A 25510-nucleotide genomic window follows, 5' to 3' on the forward strand; every position below is an offset into this window, starting at 1 on the left:
TCAGCTGTGGTCCAGTCTTCTTAGTTTCTGCCCTGAGTTCCCTCCGTGCTCCCTGGCCCAACCTTGGGAGTGGCTGCATTCATAAAGGACCATGACATCTTTTGTCTGCAACTATAGCCCTGAAATACTGCCTCAGATAGCTCTGAAATACTGCCCCAAAGAGGAAAGATATAAGTCATAAAGGTGAAGGGGGAGGTGAATGCAGCCATGCACACATTTACAGAATTTTGCTGCTGGTCTCGTAAAGGTTACTCTGAGTCACAGATATCAGCCGTCACTGAAGGACTTTAGTGTTTTTCTAGATATGAGGAGACGCAAGAATTGGGCTCATAAGATCGTCTCCTAAAAAAATATCTAACTATCTAAAGACCTGTTCTTTCAGTTTTCCCAGAGCACAGGGTGCCTCACTCCTGGTCTCCAACCTGAGCTTCACTGGGGGGGTGTTGCAGGTCAGCAGATGTGGTGGCTCATGTTTTACTCCATGTGGAGGCTGATGGCAAGTACCGAACTTCACTTCACACTTTCATTCTTCAGTCTTTCTCTCATTCCCTTCAGAATGTCCCCCTGACATACCCACACACACACTGTCCCCTAAACTCCAAGTCCTTCCCATTTGCTCTACAGAGCAATCCATCTCTTTCTCTCACCCAGGCCCATTCATGCCAGGCCCTGAGGGCTTCCCTTCCTACCAAAGTGATTTATTTTTCCAACACAGATGACTTTCCCACTAATGGGATTTTAGCACCCATCTTTAAAATGAAAGCATTTCTCTCTACTGTAGTGGGTGCACACACAGACACACACTTAACTAATAAGCAAAAGTCCATACCTAATTATGGTTCTAGTTTGCATATCTTTGATCACTTAGGTACTGAGATCCTTCTTAGTGGGATTTTTTTTGTTTTAGTTCATGTGTATTTTTCTAATAAATGCTAATTTTCTATCTTTCTGATAGTTTGCATTTTAGTTTTCTCTATTTTTTAATTTATGCTTAAGTGTTTTAATTTTTACATAGTCAACCATCAGTCTTTATTCTTTGTGACTTCTTTAATCATTTGTAATGTTCCTTGCTTTTCCCTAAGCTCTGGAAGTTTTATGGGTCTTGTTTGTATGTTTGTCCGTGGCTATTCTTTTGTATTTGATCATTTATTACACCTGGAATAATTCACCTGTGATATAAATTAGTCTAAATGAATTTTTTCCCCAATTGCTCATCAACCTTTTTTTTATAGCCCTGTCACCCAGCACAAGCTATGACACATATTGTATTCTCACTAAATGTTTTTATAATCAGTGAATGTATCTCTGTACTTTCTAACACATCTCTCTCCTCTTCCCCACTTAACCCTGTTTTACTGGGTGATTTGATGAGCATGATATTTCACCATCCCACCAGCACCATCACTGCCTATTTACATGCATACACTTCGGGAAAAGCAAATTCTTCTCAGAAATGTCCTTCCTGGGTTGTGAATATGCAGCCAGTTGGAGGCAGTCAGAAAAAATTTAAGCAGTATTCAGAGGGCAAAGTCCAAATGCCCTCCTGGTTCTGTGACAACAGGAGCATGAGAATTGGAAAGGAAGAGAAAAAACTACCTCTCCATATGTGCAGCTTGTCTGGTTCTGTATCTGGAAAACCCAAGAGGTTTCATGAAATAAAAAAAAACCTACTGCAAACAATAGGAAAATGTAGTGCAGTAGCACATTATAAAAATCAACATATGAAAATCAATAGCTTACCCTGAATCTAATTATGAATAAACTGCATATCAACCCAAATTGATGCACATTTTACAAAATAACTGGCCTGTTTTCTTCAAAAACATCAAGGTCAGGAAAAATAAAAGAAAAAAAAAAAACAAAATCAAGGAGGAGTTCCTGTAGTGGCTCAGAGGAAATGAACCTGACTAGTATCCATGAGGACATGGTTTAATCACTGGCCTTGCTCTGGGGGTTAAGGATCCAGCATTGCTGTGAGCTGTGGTGGAAGTTGCAGACATGGCTCAAATCTGGCATTGCTGTGGCTGTGTCTTAGGCCAGCAGCTACAGCTCCGATTTGACCCCCAGCCTGGGAACCTCCATTTGTCGTGGGTGCAGACATAAAAAAAAAAAAAAAAAAGAAAAAGATCAAGGAACTGTTCTAGAATGAGGAGATTAAAGAAATACACAACTGAATGCATTGCTGCAGTGCACAATACTGGACTAGACTAGATTGGGGTGGGGGTGGGGCAGAGAGGGTGGAAAGGGAGTGGCAAAAAATATAAAGGACAGTGTTGGTTCAATTGATTAAATAACATGTATAGATTAAATAGTAGTACTGTGATGTTAAATTTTCTGAACTTGATAGGAAAAAAAATCAAATGTGTGGTTATGAAAAGAAATATATAGGAAATAATGAATATCTAGTGATAAAACATCATGATATTTCCAACTTACTCTCAAAATAATTTCAGGAAAACAAACAAACAAACACAAAAAACCCATTAAACAAACCCCAAAACAAAACCATATATATGGGAGGTAGGGAGGTAAGGAGGCAAACAGAGACAGAAGCAAATGGGAAGAATGCAAACAATGAGTGAATCTGGGGAATGAAAAAATACATATATGGAAGTTCCATGTACTATTCTTTCATGTTCTCTATACATTTGGAATTATATCAAAGTAAAAACATATATACATATAAAAGTAATGTAAAGGAGCTAGGGCCCTATGGAGCTCCTAGGCACACAAGTCTTTCTGTGTCCCCCATTTCTTGTTTTTAGGAAATAAGCTTCAGCCTCCATGACCTTCCCTGAGTTCTAAAGGGTAGTTGCTAAGCAGGGATGGGAAGGGATGCAGAGACCAGGGAGTAGCAGTCAAGAGACAATAGTGCAGCCTTGGGGCAGGGTCCCGGTTTCCCTTCAAAGTATATACATAACAATATCTTTGAGCATTTTTGCAGAACTAAAACCCCAAACAAATGGAAGAACTACTTGATGAAGCATTCTTCATTCGAGAGGAAGGAGGACCATCAGAACTAGTCCTGGGGTGACTAGACACCAGCTTCAAGAAACAATGCAAGCTTGCCTCTCCTTGATCCTAATCTACAGGTCCTGTTTTCCACTCCCCAAACTATGAACCACCTCCTAATCTCTCCCAAGGGGAGCGCGGTCTTTAAGGCATTAGCCTACTGTGGCCCTGGTAAAGCAATAAAGCTATCACTTTCTCCTTCAACCAAAACTCTGTCTCTGCGTTTGTATCACCAGTGGATAAAGCCTGAGTTTTGACAATTTTAAGAACCCTCATATTTAACAAACACAAACTAGTTAGAACATAAAATGGAAGACAAAGCCTATTTATACAAACAAGTACCTAGCATAAACCTTGTAAGAAAAGTCTGGATTTCCCGTCATGGTGCAGTGGAAACAAATCCGACTAGGAACCATGAGGTTGCAGGTTCAATCCCTGGCCTCACTCAGTGGGTTAAGGATCCGGTGCCATGAGCTGTGGTGTAGGCCGCAGACGTGGCTTGGATCAGGCGTTGCTGTGGCTGTGACAAAGGCCGGGGGAAGCTATAGCTCCCATTAGACCCATAGTCTGGGAACCTCCATATGCCACGGTGCAGCCCTAAAAAAAAAAGGAAATGTTTAAAACTTTACAAGAAAAGGGAAAAAAACAAAACAAAACAAACCAACACTCCCCAAAGACATATAAATCTTTTTGTAAATAGAATGTTGTTCTTGGTTAGAAAGACTCAAATTTGGAAAAGTCAGTTATCCCTAAGTTAAACTACAAGTTTATCATGATCCTAATAAAAATATTATCATATGTTTTTCCCCAAAACCTTGATAAATTGATCATAAAGTTTATTTTTAAAAACAAGCAGGCAAAAGAAATAAGGAGGTCTGTAAAATAATGGCAATTGGGTATTGGGGATAGCTTTATCAGGTATTAGACATGTTAAAAGTTCTACAATTAAACTACGGTATTGGCATATAAATAGGCTGATAGAAGAGAATAGAGAATCTAGAAACAGACCAGACCCAATTTAAAAGAAAATTTAGTGTATGATAAAACATATCATAGAGAAAAGATGACCTGGGATAATGGATGGCCAGATGGGAAAGAAAAAATATGGTTCATTCCCCACATCAAACACCGTGATAAATTCTAATTGAATCAGAGTTTTAAATGTAGAAAGAAAGAAAAGAAGGAAAGAAAAAAAAGAGATAAACCATATAGGTACTAGAATAATGCATGGATCAATTCTTCTATAACATAAGAATGGGAAAAAAATTTAACCTATGATTCAAAATATAGAAGCCATATGAAAAAGGTTGATATATTTGTCTATATAAAAATTTAAAAAATAAAATTTTACACAGCAAAAACACATCAAAATATAGTAAAAGACAAATGGCAAGCTGAAAAAATATGAACCTATATCACAGACAATAGGTTAATATTCCTAATGTATAAAAACTAAAAATAGAAATAAAAAGATAAATGACCTATAGAAAAATGAGCAGGACTGACATGGAAAAACAAATGCCCTTGGAATTCACTCATGGCTTAGCAGGTTAAGGATCCTGTGTTGTCACTGTTGTGGTTCTCCCTACAGCTGTGGCACTGGTTTGATCCCCGGCCCAGGAACTCCTGCATGCCATAGGCTCGGCTGAAAAAAAAAGAAACGCTCTTGATCATAAAAATGGCTCTTGATCATATGAAAGATGCTTAATATAACTTGAAATAAAGGAAACACAAATGAAAAGGACATTGAGATACCGTTTAAAAGTTGGAGTATTGGCAAGATTAAGAAATAGACATTGTCGGGAGTTCCTGTCATGGCGCAGTGGTTAACGAATCCGACTAGGAACCATGAGGTTACGGGTTCGATCCCTGCCCTTGCTCAGTGGGCTAACGATCTGGCGTTGCCGTGAGCTGTGGTGTCGGTCGCAGATGCGGCTCGGATCCCGCGTTGCTGTGGCTCTGGCGTAGGCTGGCGGCTACAGCTCCGATTCGACCCCTAGCCTGGGAACCTCCCATATGCCGAGGGAGCGGCCCAAGAAATGGCAAAAAGACCAAAAAAAGAAAAAAGAAAAAAAAAAGAAATAGACATTGTCATACATTGCTGATGGGAATGTAAAAATGGTATCACCTCTATCAAAGGGAATTTGTTAATATCTATAAAAATCATGTATGTGTTTACCCTTTGACCCAAACATTCCAATTCTAAAACTCTAACTCAAAGACATTCTGGCAAAAATAGAAAAAGATATATATATACAGGGCTACTCATTATAACATAATTTATTTTTCCCAATAATTAATTAATAAACTATGAAATATTTATACAATTGAAACTCCAAAAGGAATGAACATATATACATATCCTTAATAATATATATGTACATCCCTAAGATATACATACTCTTTTTTGTGTCTTTTTTCTTTCTTTTTTTTTTTTTTTTTTTTTAGGTTCTCATCCATGGCATATGGAGGTTCCCAGGCTAGGTGTCGAGTTGGAGCTGTAACCACCCGCCTATGCCATAGCCACAGCAATGCAGGATCTGAGCCTCATCTGTGACCTACACCACAGCTCACAGCAATGCCCTGTCCTTCACCCACTGAGCAAGTCCAGGGATTGAACCTGCGTTCTCATGGATACTAGTCAGATTCATTTCTGCTGAGCCACGATGGGAACTCCTACATACTCTTCATCTTAGCCATTCTATTTCTAGGAATTTATCCTACATGAATAATTAAAAACAATAAAATTTGACTACATGGCTATTCATTTTAGAATTATTAAACATATTGAACAAGTACTTGGCTCACCTCAACCTCAGGGCTGTGACAAGAGTGCAGTAAAATTAAAAGGTCAAAAAAATTTTTAAAAAAATAATCTAGGAGTTCCCGTCCTGGCTCAGTGGTTAATGAACCCAACTAGGAACCATGAGGTTGCAGGTTCAATCCCTGACCTTGCTCAGTGGGTTAAGGATCCAGCGTTGCCATGAGCTGTGGTTTATGTTGCAGATGAGGCTCAGATCCTGAGTTGCTGTAGTTGTGGTGTAGGCTGGCGGCTACAGCTCCAATTAGACCCCTAGCCTGGGAACCTCTATATGCCATGAGTACTGTCCTAGAAAAGGCAAAAATACAAAAAAAAAAAAAGAAAGAAAGAAAGAAAGAACCTAAATGTTCGAAATAGGAGTTTGGTTAAGTGTGTGCAAATGAACACAGAATAACTGGAGAGATTCCCTCCTCCAAGAAGTGCTACCTAACACCCTGCATTCACACAGCTCATTGTGATGGCCACTTCAAGGAACTCATCACCTTACGCCTTGCTTTTGAAAAATCTGTATATGTTATGTTTCTTCCCTAGGCTCTAGGTTTTTGGATCCAGGGAACCAAGCATTGCTCACCCCTGTACCTATTCCATTCCAACTCTTACCTTTGAACCTGAAGACTGACCAGTACCTTACACACACTAGACCACAAATGGCAAATAGCTTTTATCTGTAGAATTAGTCCTTTTTTTTTTTCTTTCTTTTTACAGCTGCACCTGCGGCATAAGGAAGTTCCAGAGCTAGGGTATTAAATCAGAACTGCAGCTGAGGCCTACTCCACAGCCACAGCAACATCAAATCCGAGCCAAATCTGCCTTGCAGCAACTCCAGATCCTTAATGCAATGAGGGAGGCCAGAGATTGAACCCACATCCTCACAGAGACAATATCAGGTCCTTAACACATGAGCCATAACAGGAACTCCTGTAGCCTTAGTGAAACTGAAAGCATTAATGACTCAAACCCAGCCTAAACGCAGATTGGGACTTAACCCAAGGTTTTTTTTTTTTTTTTCCCCCACTGTACAGCAAGGGGGTCAGGTTATCCTTACATGTATACATTACAATTACATTTTTCCCCCAGCCTTTCTTCTGTTGCAACATGAGTATCTAGACAAAGTTCTCAATGCTATTCAGCAGGATCTCCTTGTAAATCTATTCTAAGTTGTGGGAACCCAAGGTTTTAAATTAGAATCACTCACCCTGTGTCTGCACTCACTGAGGTTCAGGTTCCTCATGTCTCCATGCAGAAGGAATTCAGCAAGAGACAAAGCGATAGGCAAGAAATAGATTTATTAAGATAGGACACTTGTGAGAGATGCAAGAGGGCAGGCATGAAAGCTCTGCCCCCAGGATAGGTGGGCTACAGTTTTACCATCCAAGGGGTGTGGGGGTCATAAAAGCCCACCTCTTCCTTTCTGGGAGTGGGAGCTCCTCCTTAGTATCCAGTAAAGTGTGTATTCAGATCCGCAGGAGGGTGGTCCTCAAACTCCAGCCCTTGGTCTGAATCTGAATGCAGGCCTAATCCCATCCCCTACCCAATGACCCGAGGCAATTCTCACACCTTCACTAGTCAAGCAAGCCTGCCCTGTTCTGATGGCTTTTTTTTGAGCAATTTATTTACTTACAGCGATCTCCCAATGTCCCCTAAACTTCCCTGTTATCTGTGGTCCTTTATTGGGACTTTTAAAAATACCCGTGTCTACTCCATCCTTATTATTAGTATTAATCATTTAATAATGACTTCCTGGAGCACCATGTTGAGAGTGATTCTGAGGTTGAGTGCAGGTAACCTGATTTAAAATCAGTGCTACAGTCAATTCTATTTGTTGTACACATGGGAGAGGAGAATAGAGGCACATATGTTATGCCTTCCGCAGGAAACTACACATTGGTCATATGGATCTTGAATAATTATTCTAACTCACTGACTCATCTTGTATTCCCTAGAATGTTTAAAAAACAGACACACTCACATATAACCATGTATATGGTAGACTATGTTAAAGGTGATTAGGAAAAAATAAAACACACTACAGTTTTAACTACAACAGAAAAGACATCACAACAGAAAAGACATGGAAGATGCAGCCTGAGTCAAGCTATGAAAGATGGACAAAACACCAAAATCTGAAAAAGAATTAGCAAGAAGGGCATTCCAGGCAGGGGAACCAGTGTGAACAAATATGTGTTAGAAAAGAAGGGGTCAGTTTGATGGAATGGCCTTCCAGCATTCCCCTTCTTCCTAAATGAACCTCAGATCTCTTTCAGACATCAGCCCCTCCATCATGCAGCCACATGTGTCAGGAAGACTGACTCTCCTGGCTCTTAGCTTGGCCCTGACTGGCTGAAGAGTAATGTCACTCACGATGTCAGTGATCAGTCAGTCTGGGAACAGCATGTGTTCATGTGGTTTTTTTTGTTTTTTTGTGAGTGTGTGTGTGTGTTTTGTTTGTTTGGAGGGCCAAATAGTCCTCAGATCCCAAGAGAAAACCACAGGAAAGACAGTGCTCCTTTCTCTTCAAGATTTCACCATGTCTGGATATGATGCTTGGAACTGCTGCAGCCAATTGTTTCTGGTCTGAGGTTAAATCCAGCACCAAGAATGGCAGAGCAGAGAGGTGAGGTCCTTGATCACGTCACTGAGCTGCTAACTCAATCATCCTTGTAGCCCATCCAATCTCTGAAACCCTTGTTATGCGACAGAATACACTTCCTTTCTCTAGAAGTCAGTTTGGGTTTCTGATCATGGCATCTGGAAGCATGCTGGGCCCTTAGAAAATGGTGAGCAGTGTCCACTGGTTAAAACAGAGGTTACCTGAGAGCAACTCACTTGAGGGAGAGATGGCTGGGAAAGTAGGCTGGGGGCAGACCTCATAAGACCCTAGATGCCAGGCCAAAGAATTTATAAATAATGGGGAGTTGATGAAAGTTTGGTAAGTAGTGGGGCGCAGACTCTCAGAACAGATGGGATAAATATTGGTGCAAATACGTGGTGTAAGTTAGCAAAAAAAAAAAAATTTTGATTCAAACTTCTCCTGAGTGAAATATGCATCTTCTGAGCAGCATCTTAACCAGACTGGGAACAATATGGAAAGGACGTGGGCGTGAGTGATGATCAAGTTCCCGGGCACTGGTCTCAATGGTCACACTCATACACAAATGCTGCCCTTGGCTGCAGTCTCGCCAGCATCATGTGTGAAACCAAACAGTTGGTTTCTCCGCTTTCCTTGGCAATGGCAAAGCCCCAGTTGGAGCCCCATGTTTGTGCTAAACTCCAGGCGGCACAATTCTGATTTATAACTTTTTAAATTATTATAAATGTGATTTCTTTTCATTGTAGAAAAATTGGAAAATACAAACAAAAAGAAAATTAAGATATTATGCAACCTATTTCCAAAAGATAAATCACAAGATAACATTTTGTTGTATCCCTTCCAGACTTTGTCTCTTTCTATGCATATACATTTAGTAAATAAAAATGATATTATAATGTATACATTGCTTAATCTTTTTTTTAACTCACCAATATGTCATGAATGACTTCTCATATCAATAAATATTTTTCTACAAGATAATTTTTGATGGCTTCATGAATTTCATTCTAAGGAAGTATCATGATTTACTCAACCCCCCCTTGTGAAATTGTTGAATATTCATATTATTTCCAGTGTTTGCTATTATATACACAGATGCTGCTGCAATGAACACCGTTATACATATACACAATTTACATACATTGTTCAGTTATCATCTTAGAATACTGGAAATAAAACATCTAAACAAAGGTAGAATAACATAAAAAAGGTTTTAAAAAAAATCATTTCAAATTCTCTTCTTAACAAAGCACATAAATAAACAAAAGTGTCCCTTCCATGTGAGGTTTTCCATTCTACATTTTTTCCAAGTTCTTAAAATATCTATTTAATATCTATTTAGGCTTCTGTCTGGATATGCTAATATCCATTTGTATAAGTTATCTATTCATATAATTCTATATATACATAGATCATTGGTCTTTCACAGGAACAATAGATTTGTTGTGAAGATTTCTAAGTAGTACATGTCACATTATCCTACCAAAACTCTAATCTTTCTCTTGAAATTGGATGGGATTATGCTTTCAAGGCAGAGCAACCAACTCTGCCAACAGGGATAGCACTGGAGCACAAAAGGTAATTAAAATTATTGCCAAAGGCAGGTGACTTCAAATACTATGCAGCTCACTGAACTTCCATTGTGAATGACTCTTTAAAATCTTCCAGGCTTCCTGTTCTTTCCACTTAAGAATGACTGAATGCTACCTCTACCTTTCTCCTTGTTGCCATGGTACACGTAATATCACATAGTAGCTGAGGACTTGGCTGTATCACTGACTTTCTCAGTGCTGTCATCCAGCTTCTATGTTTCTTGATTATGCAGCCTGTGAAATGGGACTGCAAGGCATGATACAGTGTGGCTGGAGTGGACAAACAGCATTCTAAGAGGTCTGATCAGGGTGGCAGAGTAAAGTCAAAGCTGCTTTCTGGAGTCAGGATGGACCAAGCCAATGGCAGAGCCAAACACAAGAGTCACTGTCAATGCAGTGATGAGGCAGGGAATGGGTGCTGGAGGATTTGCACAGCCAACCAAATCATCCCACTGGGATGTGATTCCCTGGCATGAGGCGTCTTTGCAGACCCAAGCCCATACCTCTCTGATTGTTTTGTGAACTATCTTAAAGGTACCATCTGCTAAGAATAGAACCAATCATCTGTGAGTCAAACTATGACATCAGAGTCACTCTGCACAACGCTTAGGCCAAGAAATCAAACTGCTGAATTTCACTATATTCAACCACATCTGTTCATTCGTTTAAAAATGTTTATTGAACATTTACCATATTGAAGTCCCGTGTGAGGTTCTGAGGCAGAAGTAAATAAAGCATAGCTCGTATTTTAGAGGGACTGAGACACGTGCACACAAGACTACTTCAGTAGACCATGCTGGTCACAATGACAGGGACCAAAAAAATTGTTCTGGAGTACTTTTGGGTAGCACATGGAAGACTACATGGAGAAAATGGCATTCAAGCAAAGAACTCCAAATATGCAGATACGAATCAGATAAAGACAGAGTGGATAAGAATGTTCAGGTGGAAGTAGCAGCTCCTGCAACAGTGAAAGCTTAGCAGGCTCTGTCAGGAATTGCTTGGAATATGTAGTAACCAAAGCAGAAAAGGCAGCGGATGTGATGAGAGCTGAAGCCGGAAAGGTAAGCAAGGGCCATGTAGGACCTCATAGACTATGCTAAGGGCTAATGAGAGCCATTGAAATGTTTAAGCAGAAAGATGGCCAGACAGGCATTTTAGAAAGATCACTGAGGCAAATGGATTGTAGAAAGCAAGGCTAGAGGCAGGGAGACCACACTTCTAAAGACTGATGGCAAAATAAACAGTTTTCTTGTTCTACTTCTCTGTTCTTTATTCATTAACATTTATGGAATATCTGCTAAGTGTCAGACCTTGTATGAGGCACCAGAGGTAGACAGAATAGGACATTTGCTTTGTCAGAAAGTGTCTGACTGCCTGGGGGCAGCTATGTGCTTCTGTGATAAGTTTTTTCAAGGGTGCCAGTCATTAGAACTTAAGCACTAAATTCTCTACGAAATGCACAGCAAAACCTCCTACTTAGCTTTGGTTTCTGTACGAAGGCAGTCCTCCCATCCCCCTTAATCCAATTAAAGGAACTCTCTGTCACTGTGGATGCCAGCCTGGCCATGCAGAAAGCTCCTGGACATGGAGGATGTCCTGTTCCTCGAGCTCGGCCTGGGCTGTTGGGCCCTTGCTCCTCCCCTGAGCTGTTTCCATGGGCTGCTGGCCATACTCTGAAAAATGCACAGGTTGCCAAACTGTCAGCAAAAGCTTTAATGAATGGTTCTAATTACATTCAAGTAGCAGAGCCCACTGCCATTTTAATCAAATCTGGGCCTGGCAAGCTCTTTGGCAGGAATACAAGAGAAAGCCTCATGAAAATCCTGCCAAAACACTAATCACCTTTTATCCGAAATTTGCCTGATGGAGGCCTGGATGTAAAACGCTTAGGGGGGAAGGAAAAAAAAACCAACAACAACAACGTTTGGATATTTTAAGGAGCTTATTTTGGGGCTTGCCATAAATTATTCCATGTGGGGAGGGGAGAAAATTCCAAATCAGGAGTTGCTGGGTGACTTCCCTTCAGGAACAAATCCTTGCAGAGGCTGAGGGGGCGAGCCTCTCCAGGGCCTGAGACAGGAGGCATGCTTAGCCAGGTCCAAGTGTACCTTGCACAATGACAGAGACATGACCACATGGCCTTGTCTGAGACCTTATCTGAGACCCCAGCTTTGGGAGGCAAAGACCTCCAGCTCTGCTGTGTCCTGGAGTCACCTTGAACCTATACTCTGTCACTAATTGGAGTTCTTTCAACTTGACCTCGGGTGGTAATAAATAACTTTTTTCTTTTTCAAAGATGGCTTTCTTATTAATTACTGAGATTCTCAAAGGCTAACGGGACAGGGCTTCTCTATTGAACCATGCAAGGAAAGGACGAAGGCAACAGGGGAACTAAATAAAACCCAGATAATTCTCAACTCTGTTCTGGCCAGAGGGAAACAGAAAGCAAAGGTTTGAGACAAACCAGGTTCCCCCTCCCCTGGGGCAGCACAAGAAGGACTCAAATGGCAGCAAGAGGGAATTCGTTTACAAATAAAAAAGAGCTTCCTGACAATGAGGAGGAGCCAGTGAATAGGGAACAGAGATAAGCAGTACAATCTCCTTCACTCATTGATTCTGCCCTTGGAATACACTGTAGGTGTTTCTACACATGTTCCTCTCTAGAAGCTAATGTCTTCGGATAACAAAATGAAAGTCTCTAATATTTATTTCTAATACTTTAAATATCTCAGCCAGTGGTTACCCATAGCTAAAATCATTTTAACCTTAGATTCAATTTTCCACATATTTTGTGTCTTTTCTCCCAGTAGGGAGGGCTCCAAGAGCCCTGGGATACAAGGGAGTCTGGGGTACTTGAAAATTGTTTGACACAAGGATTTGGAAGGTCTGTTTTTATATCTAATTCCTGACATTGACTAGTTATATGACCTGAGCCTCAGGCTTTCAGCTTTTGTCACTCATAAAGTGAGGATTAAAATACTTGCTCTGCCTATACTACAGAATACTTGCAAGGATTAAATAAGATCCTTGGAAATATACAAAATAGTCTATATATTATGTATATAATCCATATAAAAATGCGTTGCAAACATGAAAGCACTTCACAAATATTTGCTCATTTCTTTACTTTTGTAGTAATGTAGTTGTGAAAGAGTGAAGATCAAAAAGTCTACGAGCAATAAATGCTGAAGAAGGTGTGGAGAAAAGGGAACCCTCCTACGCTGTTGGTGGGAATGTAAACTAGTGCAACCACTATGGAGACCAGTATGGAGATTCCTTTAAAAACTAAATACAGAGCTACCATATAATCCAGCAATCCCACTCCTGGACATATATCCAGAGAAAACTCTATTTCAAAAAACACATGCACCCCAATGTTCACTGCAGCACTATACAATAGCCAAGACATGAAAGCAACTAAAATGTCCATTGACAGAGGACTGGATAAAGATGTGGTATATATACACAATGGAATATTATTCAGCAATAAAAAGAATGAAATGATGCCATTTGTGGCAACATGGATGGACCTAGAGATTATCATACTAAATGAAGAAAGTCAGACAGAGGAAGACAAAGATCAGATGATAGCAGATATGTAGAATGTAATAAAAACAATACAGAGAAACTTATTTAAAAAATAGAAACAAACACACAGATTTCCAAACCAATCTATTGTTACCATAGGTGAAACCATTGGGGAGAGGGAAGAATTGGGAGAGTGGGAATAATAAATACACTAATGTATAATAGAGGAAAATCTACTCAATAGTTTGTAATATCCTACATGGGCAAAAATAATGCGTATATTTATATGTAGGACTGATTTACTTTGCTGTACACCTGGAACTGATACAACATTTTAAATCAATAAGATTAAATCTAAAAAAAGAACAAAGATCTAAAGTTGAGTTCTGAATATTGTTTATTCATGGCCACATGAAGAGGCATTTTTGTTTCTTCGTCTGTCAAACTGATAGGGATGGAGTAGGCACAGTTGTCAAATTCCCAATAAAGGATCGTAGATAAAGAGGGAAATCTAGGGGATGTTGGGAGATCACAGTAAGTTAATAAATTGCTCAAAAAAAGCCATCAGAACAGGGCAGGCTTGCTTGACTAGTGAAGGTGTGAGAATTGCCTCGGGTCATTGGGTAGGGGATGGGATTAGGCCTGCATTCAGATTCAGACCAAGGGCTGGAGTTTGAGGACCACCCTCCTGCGGATCTGAATACACACCTTACTGGATACTAAGGAGGAGCTCCCACTCCCAGAAAGGAAGAGGTGGGCTTTTATGACCCCCACACCCCTTGGATGGTAAAACTGTAGCCCACCTATCCTGGGGGCAGAGCTTTCATGCCTGCCCTCTTGCATCTCTCACAAGTGTCCTATCTTAATAAATCTATTTCTTGCCTATCGCTTTGTCTCTTGCTGAATTCCTTCTGCATGGAGACATGAGGAACCTGAACCTCAGTGAGTGCAGACACAGGGTGAGTGATTCTAATTTAAAACCTTGGGTTTAAGTCCCAATAGTCTGGGTTCAAGTCCTGGCACATGGGTTCAAGTCTCAGTTCATGTTCTGGCCATTAGCGCTGTCAGTTTCAAAATGGCTGTAGTGCTTCTCATGGAGTTGTTGAGAGAACTGGATAATATAATGATCCAGTTACATCAAGCACTATGAAAAATGAAATAGGAGTTCCCATTGTGGCTTAGCTGTGGCGAACCCAACCACTACCTATGAGGATGCGGGTTCAATCCCTGGCCTTGGCTCAATGGGTTAAGGATCTGGCATTGCCATGAGCTGCTGTGGTGTAGGTCACAGACGCAGCTCAGATCTGGCATTGCTGTGGCTGTGGCACAGGCCATCAGCTACAGGTCTGATTTGACCCTTAGCCCGGGAACTTTCATATGCCACAGGTGAGGGCCTAAAAATAAACAAACAAATAAATAAATAAATAAATAAATAAATAAAAGAAATAATAGAGATATATGATTACATTAAAACATGCTTATTGTGGGACCTAAATTACACTGGTTGGATCCTGGAGATATGCCAGGAATAGAAAGTTAATTCAAAGCCTGTGGTTTAATTTGGGGGAGAACAAACATTTCAACAGATGGGATTCCAACAAAATGAATGTCTATCCAAGCAACAGTTTCTCTGATTCCATTCAGGTGGTAGAGTCTAGCTCAGGTTACCACGTGGAGGAGGAGGGAGAGGGGTGGGGGGAGGAGGAGGGGGAAACACTGGCTTGGTTTAGAGATTCAAAACAGAATATGGTTTCAGACCAAAGGAGCCTCTGGAACATTAGAGATTTTGCCATTCCATTGATTCATGAATTCATTCCGAACATATTTCTCAGCATTTACTATGTGCTAGGCCCTATCCCAGGCCCTGAGAACACAGGAGTGAACAAGGCAGATGAGGTCCCTGCTCCCATGGAGGGTCTATTTTACTGAAGGTGGAAAGGAGCATAAGAACATAATTAAGTAGAAAATCATTACTGGGAAGTATGTCTGGTCACTGACAATGGAGCATAATAATGTGAGAAAAAAGAACGTATACATGTATGTGTAACTGGGTCACCATGCTATATAGTAGAAAATTGACAAAACACTGTAAACCAGCTATAATGGAAAAAAATTCATTATAAATTGTAAAAAAAAAAAAAAAAGGAGACAATTATATGAACAAGACTGTGAAAGACAAGATAATCGCCCCTAAGGAAGTCCACATCCTAATCCCTGGAACCAGTGAATGTTACTTTATATGACAAAAGGAACATTATAGGTGTGGTTAGGTTAAGGATTTTGAGTTGAAGAAATTATCCTGGATTATCCAGGTGGGTCCTAAATGTAAACACAAGGCTTCTTATAAGAGGGATTCAGGAAGTGAGATGGGAAAAGGTGATAGGATGGCAGAAGCAGAGGGAGAAAGGCTATGCAATGCAGGACACAAACCAAGGATGCAGGCAGGCTACAGAAGCTGGAAAAGGCAAGGAATGGATTTTCCCCTAGAGCCTCCAGAATGAACCAGCTCTGCCAACATTTCAGAGACTCATTCAAGACTTCTGACCTCCAGAACTTTAAGAGAATATACATACAGATAGCCCCCAACTTACAATGGATCTACTTAACAATTTTTTGACTTTATGATGGCACAAAAGTGGTGGTATGAATGCAGTAGAAACTATACTTCACATTTTGAATTTTGATTTTTCCTGGGTTAGTGATATACAGTAAAACACTGTCTTATGATCCTGGCAGTGACAGCCCCGCCTCCCAGTCAGCCACGTGATCACAAGGGTAAGCAACCAATACACTTAACAACTATCCTGTACCCAGACAACTACTCTATTTCCCACTTTAAGTAAAGTGTTCAGCAAATTCCATGAGATACTGAACAATTCATTATAAAATAGGCTTCATATAGATGATTTTGCCACACGATAGGCTGGTTGTAAGTGTTCTGAGCATGTTCAGGGTAGGCTAGGCTAAGCTATGATGTTCAGTAAATTAGGTGTATTAAATGCATTTTGACTTAGGATATTTTCAAATATCCTAACAATGGATTTATTGGGATATAACCCCAATATAAGTCTAGGAAAATCAGTATGTTGTTTTAAGTCACTAAGTATGTAGTAATTTGTTATGGTAGCAGCAGAAAGCTAATATAAAGATCACATTAGCTGATGATAAGTTCTGTGAAAAAAATTTAAGGGGGCATGATGGTGTGACTAACTGGGGTGAGAACAGGCTACTACTTTCACGTGGGTGGTCATGAAAGCGGTCTCTGAGAGGATGCCAGCTGACAATGTACACAAGGCAGTATGGCTCAGCTTCTCTGTTGCCTTGTCCCCCTAGCAAGGAAAATGAGGCTCACTGGCATTTGACAGTTTGACATTGTTGGTCCAAAGAATAAAGACTCACTTTTTAAATTTTTTTGGTCTTTTTATGGGTGCATCCACGGCATATGGAAGTTCCCAGGCTAGGGGTCGAATCAGAGTTCTAGCCACTGGTCTATACCATAGCCACAGCAATGCCAGACCTGAGCTACATTTGTGACCTACACCACAGCTCAAGGCAACACCAGAATGTTTAACCCACTGAGCAAGGTGAGGGATTGAACGTGCATCCTCATGGATACTAGTTGGGTTCATTATCACTGAGCCGTAATGCGAACTCCTCATTCAGGTCACTTTAAAGGATGAACTGCTTATTGAAAGGATACAGGTAGAAGCAAAGAAACCAAAATTATCACCCTTGACCAAATCCTAAGGAAATGGAAGGGAAAAATCCTTAGTAAGACTCCCAGACAGAAGAACTGCATTACAGAGATAGGAACAGAGTTGCTCAGAAATGGAAAGTTGCTCAGAATCCAGAGCAGGTCAGACATGGTCACTAGAGGAACAGACGATCCTTAGCCTAAACCTCCCTGTTTAGCTGACTTCTGTGTCTGTCTCTGATTCTCTCCATGTATCTTTCTGCCTTGGATCCAAATACCAATGGTTTACTATACTAAATTCTCTAAACTTTCATTAAACTCCCCAAGAGAGAAAATCTGATAGGTCAATTAGTTGCCATCCTCCATCACTTGTCATTGGTCAACCTAAAGATTGGCTGTCTGTGGGTCAAGTTCTCCCTGATCCAATCAGCTCTGGCGAGAGTAGCCAGATTGCTTGGCCATCAGTGCAGGAGGAAGTTCCCAGGACCACAGCAGAGAGAAACGAGGTCAGGTCTGGCTGCTTCCTTCTACAGAGGCTGTGGGTGGAGCTAGAACTCAGCACAAAGACTCATCTCAGTAAATCCAAATTCCTGGAGAAGGGAACCTGTTTCCCTGATATCTTATATCAAGAACGTCTTAGTGCTATTTGTAAACAAAGAAATCTATGTAAAATTATAGTACTAAAATTATACACACACCCTTATCATTTGAGTTATTCGAGCAGCCACTCTTTCAAGATGATACAGAAAGGATTTCTTGGAGTTCCCATTGTGGCACAGTGGAAATGAATCCAACTAGGAACCATGAGGTTGCTGGTTCGATCCCTGGCCTTGCTCAGTGGGTTAAGGATCTGGCGTCGTTGTAAGCTGTGGTGTAGGTCGCAGATGCGGCTTGGATCTGGTGTTGCTGTGGCTCTGGCGTACGCTGGCAACTAAAGCTCCAATTTGAGCCCTAGCCTGGGAACTTCCATACGCTGCAGGTGCAGCCAAAGAAAAGACAAAAGGACAAAAAAAAAAAAAAAAAGGATTTCTTCACACTGGTGTCTTACCTGAGAAGTTTTCTTAGAAACCACCTGCATTTCTCAGATACGTGGAAGGATAGTCTGTGTGGAAGGTAGCTGTAAGGGCAGTTGGTCCAGATGACCTCTAGGTTGTGACCCTGGCTGAAAGGAACAGAGAACAAGAAGGAACAAGAGGTTAAAAGAAAATCAGAGTCCAGTTCCTCTTTCTCCATCAGAGCTTAGACATGAACTCAGGTGGAGTTCATGGAGTCCAGATAAATGTTCTCCTCCACTCTCATCCCTTCAGCAGATGGAGCCCACCAGATGGAGTGACTGTGGAGATAGGAGGAAAGTTCCCAGGGGTTCCTGGATACCATGAAAGATGGAAAGGTTTAGGATTCAATCATCTTAGGGATCCCAAGTATGAAAGTCCTTTTATAGTTTTCTTTTAACCCTTACGATAGACTGGAATGGTAAGAAGATCTTTATTAGCCCATTTCACTGATGAGGAATTGGAGGGTTACAGAGATGAATACCCATGATGTCCAGCAACCCCTGACCTGGAAGCAACATTCCCATCTGGGCAGCTCCCAGAGCAGTGGGATTCCCATTCCCAGCTCCTTAGTGTCAGCTCCCTTTTCTCCCACCATACACACAGCTTTCCTTGCGCAGACCTTCAGGATCTAATAATCACAACTGTGCAGCAGAGAACAAGGGAAAACGATACCCTAGAACACTGACAAGCTCTGGCTTGGGACAAATGGCCACCAGGCACAGTGTGGGCAGGAGGAGGAAGAGGGAGCCCAGGCTCCATCACTTACAAACAGAGAGCCTTTGTGAAAGCCACTTCACTTCCCAATCTCCGTGCTCTCAGCCATAAACTGTTGCCATTCACCCTGCCATGTTACAGAGCTAAGGTAAGGGGTAATACCAAGAAGTTTGTGGAAGTGCTTCTCAAACAATAGATTATTGTAGCTGGAAGGAAGGTTGCTTGGCCAGACTAGAATCTCTCTCCAGGAAGCTGAATCTTCTCACCTACTCATTCGCTGTCCTAGGAGACTCTTTGCTCTCTCATTTCCAACCAGCTGTAATCAGCAGTAGTGGAAAGTAGGGCCTTTGCCTGAGCATTTTTATTTCCTCAACAGCTCAATGACTCTTAACTGAATGGTGTTTGTGCAATGTTGTACAGCCTATACATATTTTCCTGTAAGCCATTTCATTTATTCCTCACAAAAAACTAATATTGATCATAACCCTCTTTAGTGAGTACTAACTATGGGCCAAGCACTGCTATTGGCTTTTTTCACTGCATTATCTCATTTATGCATCACACAGCACTATGAGACAGGTGTACTATTATAATCTCCTTATTCCAGATGGGAAAGCTGGAGCACAGAGAGGTTACGGAACATGCCCAAGTTCAGAGTAAATAAGTGACAGAACTGGGATACACTCCCAGGGAGGCTGGCTCCAGAGACTATGCCATTTATAGCATGTTAACCTGGTTAGCATGTTACAACATGCTAAGCTTGTAGCAGCTATTTCATTTTTATTTACACATGCCATGTTATTCAAACTTCGCAATAGCCCTGCAAGTCAGGTAATTCCATTATACTGGAAAGGAGAGGTAAAGTGATTTTTATGAATCCTCAGTGTAACAGAGCAGGATTCTTAATGGGTCTTCTCACTTAAGTCTGGTTCTCTTCCCGTCACACATACCTCTCTCATAATAAAGGTAAAAACAAGCTCTTTTCAAGGTGCTCTGGAGATAATTGAGATAACAAAGGGCAAGTGGTTTGATTTTCTTTGGAAGAAAGGTTCTTGAGAAACTTAACATTTGATTATTGTTCCTGCGTTTTCAGTGAGGAGCAGCAGTGTGGGGGTGATGCCAAATATCAATCAGGCAACGAACAAATCAGTCATCTTCTGGGTAAGTGCGCACATCAAATTAGCATTTTAGGAGTGAGGCAGAGAATGATGTCTCTAATAAGTCTCTCTCCAAAACATACACCAGCTTTCAGAGATATTTCTAATGTCTAACATTCATAGGATTTTCACAAGAAAGTTAGTAATCCAAAAACTCTCCTAGGCAATCAGTGTTTTCTCTTAGAAATTGTAACAACAATAATTCTGAAGAAAGCAGTAAATTTTACTTCCTTATTTTCCAATTTCACATACCCCGCAGTGGTCATATGTGGGATGTTGTTGATTTCTAAAGAAAAAGCTCATTTTACCCAGTGGAATTTTTACAAGAGTGGAAACTTACAAAAGATGATCCCTTAGAGAAATCAATAAGCCATCATTTACCATAAATATAAGAAAGCAAGATATAATCTTTTACCTTGAGTAGTTAGAAATGACCTAGAAACATGGAGGGACATGTGGTAGTGATAGAGGCCTTTTAAATTCTTCTTGTTGATTCAACTTTTATTCTTCTGTTGAAATTAGGGTAAAAATTTTCAATTATTTTTATAGTACTTGCATATGTTCCATGAATTTTTTCCAGCCTTATTGAGATATAATTGACATATAACATTGTATAAGTTTAAGGTTGTTGAAAGTGATGGTGTGACTCACTTACATATTGTGAAATGATTACCACAATAAGGTTAGTTAACACATACTTTACCTCACATAATATGATTTTTCTGTATGTGCTGAGAACATTTCAGATCTACTCTCCTAGTGAACTTTCAAGTTTACAGCACAGTACTGTTAACCATATTCACCCTGCTGGATATTACTCCAGAACTTACTCATCTTACAGCTTGTACCTTTTGACTGACACTTCCCATTTCCCTCTACTTCCCAGCCCCTGGCAACCACCAATCTATTCTCTGTTCCTTTGAGTTTGGACTTTCTTTTCTATAGATTCCACATATAAATGAGATCATACAGTATTTATCTTTCTCTTTCTGACTTATTTTACTCGGTACAATGTCAGCCATTTTGGAGCACATAGCTCTGACACTTAATAGCTCTCTAATTTTAAATAAGACCATCTCTTTTACCCTTAAGCTTCAATTACCTTATCTGTAAAATGGGGACAATAACAACACCAACTGGATCATTGATTGGGCAACTACCATGCATCAGAGACTGGCAGAAAGCTGGAGATACAGCATCTAACAAGACTGGCAAGGTCCTTCATTCTACGGAGCTTATGTCATAAAGGGACTCAACAAGTTGTCTGTAATCACAAGATATTATTACTGTTATTGATACTTCTTGTTGATTGGAATTTGGTCCTATTTTTCCATAACATCTTCCTTAGAAAAGATTCTATCATTCCAATAGAAGACATTTTCTTTTTCTTGCTTAGTGTTTTGTTTGTTTTTTACTGTTGTGAAAAGTCTGAGTTGCTTACAGCCAAAAAAAAAAAAAAAAAAAAACAAAGAGAGTTCCCATCGTGGCGCAGTGGTTAACGAATCCAACTAGGAACCATGAGGTTGCGGGTTCGGTCCCTGCCCTTGCTCAGTGGGTTAACGATCCGGCGTTGCCATGAGCTGTGGTGTAGGTTGCAGACGCGGCTCGGATCCCCCGTTGCTGTGGCTCTGGCGTAGGCCAGTGGCTACAGTTCCGATTGGACCCCTAGCCCGGGAACTTCCATATGCCGCAGGAGCAGCCCAAAGAAATAGCAAAAAGACAAAAAAAAAAAAAAAAGGATGAAATTTGCTATACGGACCAAGCCTGGCAATTTCTCCAGAAGTCAGAGAATCCTGGAAAGGTAGAAGGTCTTCTTAGAACAATCTCTGAAGAAAGCATGCTTACTACTGAGTGCACAGGGAATACTTTGAGTAGAAAGGATCCTGGAAGCATCCTAGGGATACAGCATCCTCCAAGAAGATGCACGGCAGCTGTGGCCTCTGGAGATAGGGATGGATATGCTTAGGAAGGGCCAGGCCTAAAGGTGCCCTCAGACATGTGTAGGTGAGGAGACCTGCCACAAATAAGAGGTGTACCTCCTCTCCAATGGTCTGCTCTGAGAGGGACACTTAAAGAGGTACACTGACCACTCACTCACCTGTGCACCCTTGCCTAGACCCACCCACCTCACATCTTCTCTGTGGGATGCAAGCAGATTTCTCTGCTTCTGAGGCATCTGGATGGTTTCATCTGGAAGCTACTACATGGCTCTAGGACCTTATTTCCTAAGTTTGCACATCACCTCAGCCCAATCTTTATTGCTGGCCACAAAGCTTTGAAACAGAGGGCACAGGGATAAAAATTCAACTCCCAATTTACCTCTGCATTTTTTTTAATGGACACTCACGGCATATGGAAGTTCCTGGGCCAGGGACTGAACTCGAATCCCAGATGTGACCTGCATCACAGCTGCAGCAGCTCCAGATCCTTTAACCCACTGCTGGGGCCTGGTCAAACCTGCACCTCCACAGCAACACGAGCCGCTGCAATATAATTTCTACAGAGGGAACTCCTACACTTATTTATTTACAGAGATATTCCTAATTAATCTTTTTGATAAAGGGGTAAACAGTCTCACAGTTTATAGAGTTTTTTAAAATGGAGTAAACATTCCTAGAACTTCAGAATAACAAAATATTAGAGATGGAAGGACATTTCAGCCCATTAATCCAACCTCCTTTGTTCAAAGCTAAGGGAAAAGGGGTTTGGAGAAGAGAAGGGACTCTTCTCAGGTCTTCTCATTAATATCTTAGAAATCTGGGACCATGAACCAAGTCCTCTGACTCCCAGTCTAGTGCTCCTTCCACCTCTTGATCAATTTACAACCTGGAGCAGGAAATTTGACTATCCTTCTAATCTCCTCCCAACTTGTGCAGCTACAAAAATAGATACAATCTGGAAGCCCAGCCATGCCAAATATTGTGGCAGACTTCCCAGCCTCACTCTCCTCCTCCCCCAGCTGATGAGAAGTTGAAGCTCCATAACACTCTTGCTAGAAATATGAAAATTATTTCTCTTTTATTCTTTCTTATATATAAATCCCACTGCCCAACCAGGATCAAAAACCACTCAGGATCCACTATTCAGAGAGGAGGGATCAGATAGATCATCAGATAAACAGAGGCCCCTGTTTAGATTCTATAAATTTAAATATATACAACAATTGCAAATATTTATATTTTAAAAAGACCTAGACTAGTGATGAAAAAAAAAATGAGGTCTTCAAGGGAAACCTATGTGGCTGCATGAAGTCTTCCTATAAAGAGGAAAATCCAGAAAGAGGTTGGACTTATTTAAAAAGTAATTTCAAATTGTGACTGGACCTTAAGAGAGAAGCATCCTAGAAACAAAGACAAGAATCTTTGAACATAGATGGAAGACGAATTTGAGAAACTGTTTTTCTTCATGCTGATACTTGGCAGCATACTAGAAAGAATCTATGAAGATATACATACAAGGTTGTTCACTGCAGCATTATTTGTAATAGAAAGAAAAAGAAATAATCTAAATCTCCTTCCATGTGAGACTAATTAGAACAAACTATGGGGCATCCATACTGAGGAATATCAGGCAGCTGTTTAAAAACAGAAGGTTAGGCTCTATGTTCTAACATAGAATTGCACCCAATGTACATCAAGATACTATGAAGTAACAAGTAAGTCATAGTATATATAGTTTGATTCCCATTTGATCTAATAGGAAATGTATATATTTGTGTGTGTACAGAAAATTTCTACAAGAATATGCAAGATTATTTGCTGAGAAATGCTAATAGGAAGAAAAGGAGAATGAGAAGCTTTTGTCATCTTTTATCCTTCTGATGTGAAAGTTTTATCATGAGCATAGATTCTTTCTAATATATTTTCTATAAACCACAAAAATCTAATTTTTAAAACCACAAAAAATTATCTAGAATTTATTTTTCTCATATATTTTAATTTATTAATAACTCTTCTACAGCATAAAAAATAATGAGTATAAGCCAAGAGGTCTTCTTCAAATCCCTTTTTTTCCTTTCTTCCTAAAGTCTTCAGCCCTTGGATGAAATTTATCTGCCCCATCCTTGCCATCACCTTGTGTAGCTTTGAAGGCTGCCTATGTAAAATTCCTCAATCACATGCTTTATTGGCCTCCTTCACATACCCCAGTTTCACTCTACATCAGCCACCAGCTTTTGGATACTTGATGGACGTTATTGCGATACCTAGAGCTAGAACCTGGACTTTCCTTTTTCTGGTCAGAGCCCAGAAAGCTAAGATCACAAAAGTGTTGGCACAGATGCCTCAGTAAGTTCAACCAAATCATCCTTAATCTCCTCTTTTGATAAAAGTATACAGATCAGGGAATTTCCTTAGTGGGTGCCAGTGAAGTGCAGCAAGGCCTTTGCCCAAGTATCTGCAACATACTTGTGGAATCACATAGAGAAGAGTGGAATGAAACGTTAAGGGGACAGAGCTACAGATTTAACAAGTATGTCCTTAAGGTAGAGGTTACTGGTAATGGCAACCTGGACGGAGGCATCTAAAGGTCTACATAGGAGTTCATATTTGGGCCTTTTCTTTTTTTTTTCTTTTCTTTTTTTGTTTTGGTGGGGAAAAGTATTTTAAAAACTATTTCTTTCAGGGGGGGAAGTGTGTGGAGGGGTGCTTTTCTTGCTCAACCCATTTTTCAGTGATTCAGAAGAAGACTGGAAAGCCATGTTTTCAATATACTAGCTTTTCACCTATCACACTAATTTTCTTTTCCTTCTAATTTTATGAAAGCATTCTAACCTGTGAACTTGAAAAGGTACACATTGGATCATTTCTAGTCCATGTTAACAAACTGACTGTCTACATACCTACATACTGTGTGATTCCATTTATATGCTGTTCTGGAAAAGGTAAAATGATAGAAATAGGGATAGAGAATAAGGGTTAGGGGTGGGAGTGGGACTGACTACAAAGGAGCAGCATGAGTGAATATTTTTGGAAAATGGAACTCTCCTATGTTATGATTGTGGTACTGGATGCTATGCATTTCGCAACCCATAGAACTATACATATAAGAGTGTAAATTTTACTGTCTGTAAATTTTAAAAAAAACCTTGCTTTGTCATTTTGAGATCCTAATATATATAGTAATATTAATAAATGATAATAATAATACATTTTTAACATGAATGTTAGCTTCTCAGTTCAGCAGTGTACTGTTGTAAAGGTAATATTCCTCCAGTTTCTCCAGTGTTGGAGTTGAAATATCTGACTGGACATACACATTATGTCATCTTTTGCATCCTGTCTCCCATTTTCATCTCCAGTCACTGCTCTTTCCTTTCACTTCGCATTCCCAGTTCTAAATATTC

At 40.3% G+C, this 25510-nt stretch overlaps 1 long non-coding RNA gene across 1 annotated transcript in view; it reads right to left on the minus strand.

Annotated features, from left to right (window-relative positions):
• Positions 1 to 25510, minus strand: part of LOC125121310 (uncharacterized) — an 87846-nt gene that overhangs the window by 21869 nt on the left and 40467 nt on the right. The window contains exon 2 of the long non-coding RNA XR_007133434.1: positions 18289 to 18402. This is a non-coding gene — a long non-coding RNA (uncharacterized LOC125121310). The remainder of the gene's footprint in view (positions 1 to 18288; positions 18403 to 25510) is intronic.

This window comes from Phacochoerus africanus, chromosome 2 (assembly GCF_016906955.1).
Source record: "Phacochoerus africanus isolate WHEZ1 chromosome 2, ROS_Pafr_v1, whole genome shotgun sequence".
In the NCBI taxonomy this organism is placed as follows: Eukaryota; Metazoa; Chordata; class Mammalia; order Artiodactyla; family Suidae; genus Phacochoerus; species Phacochoerus africanus.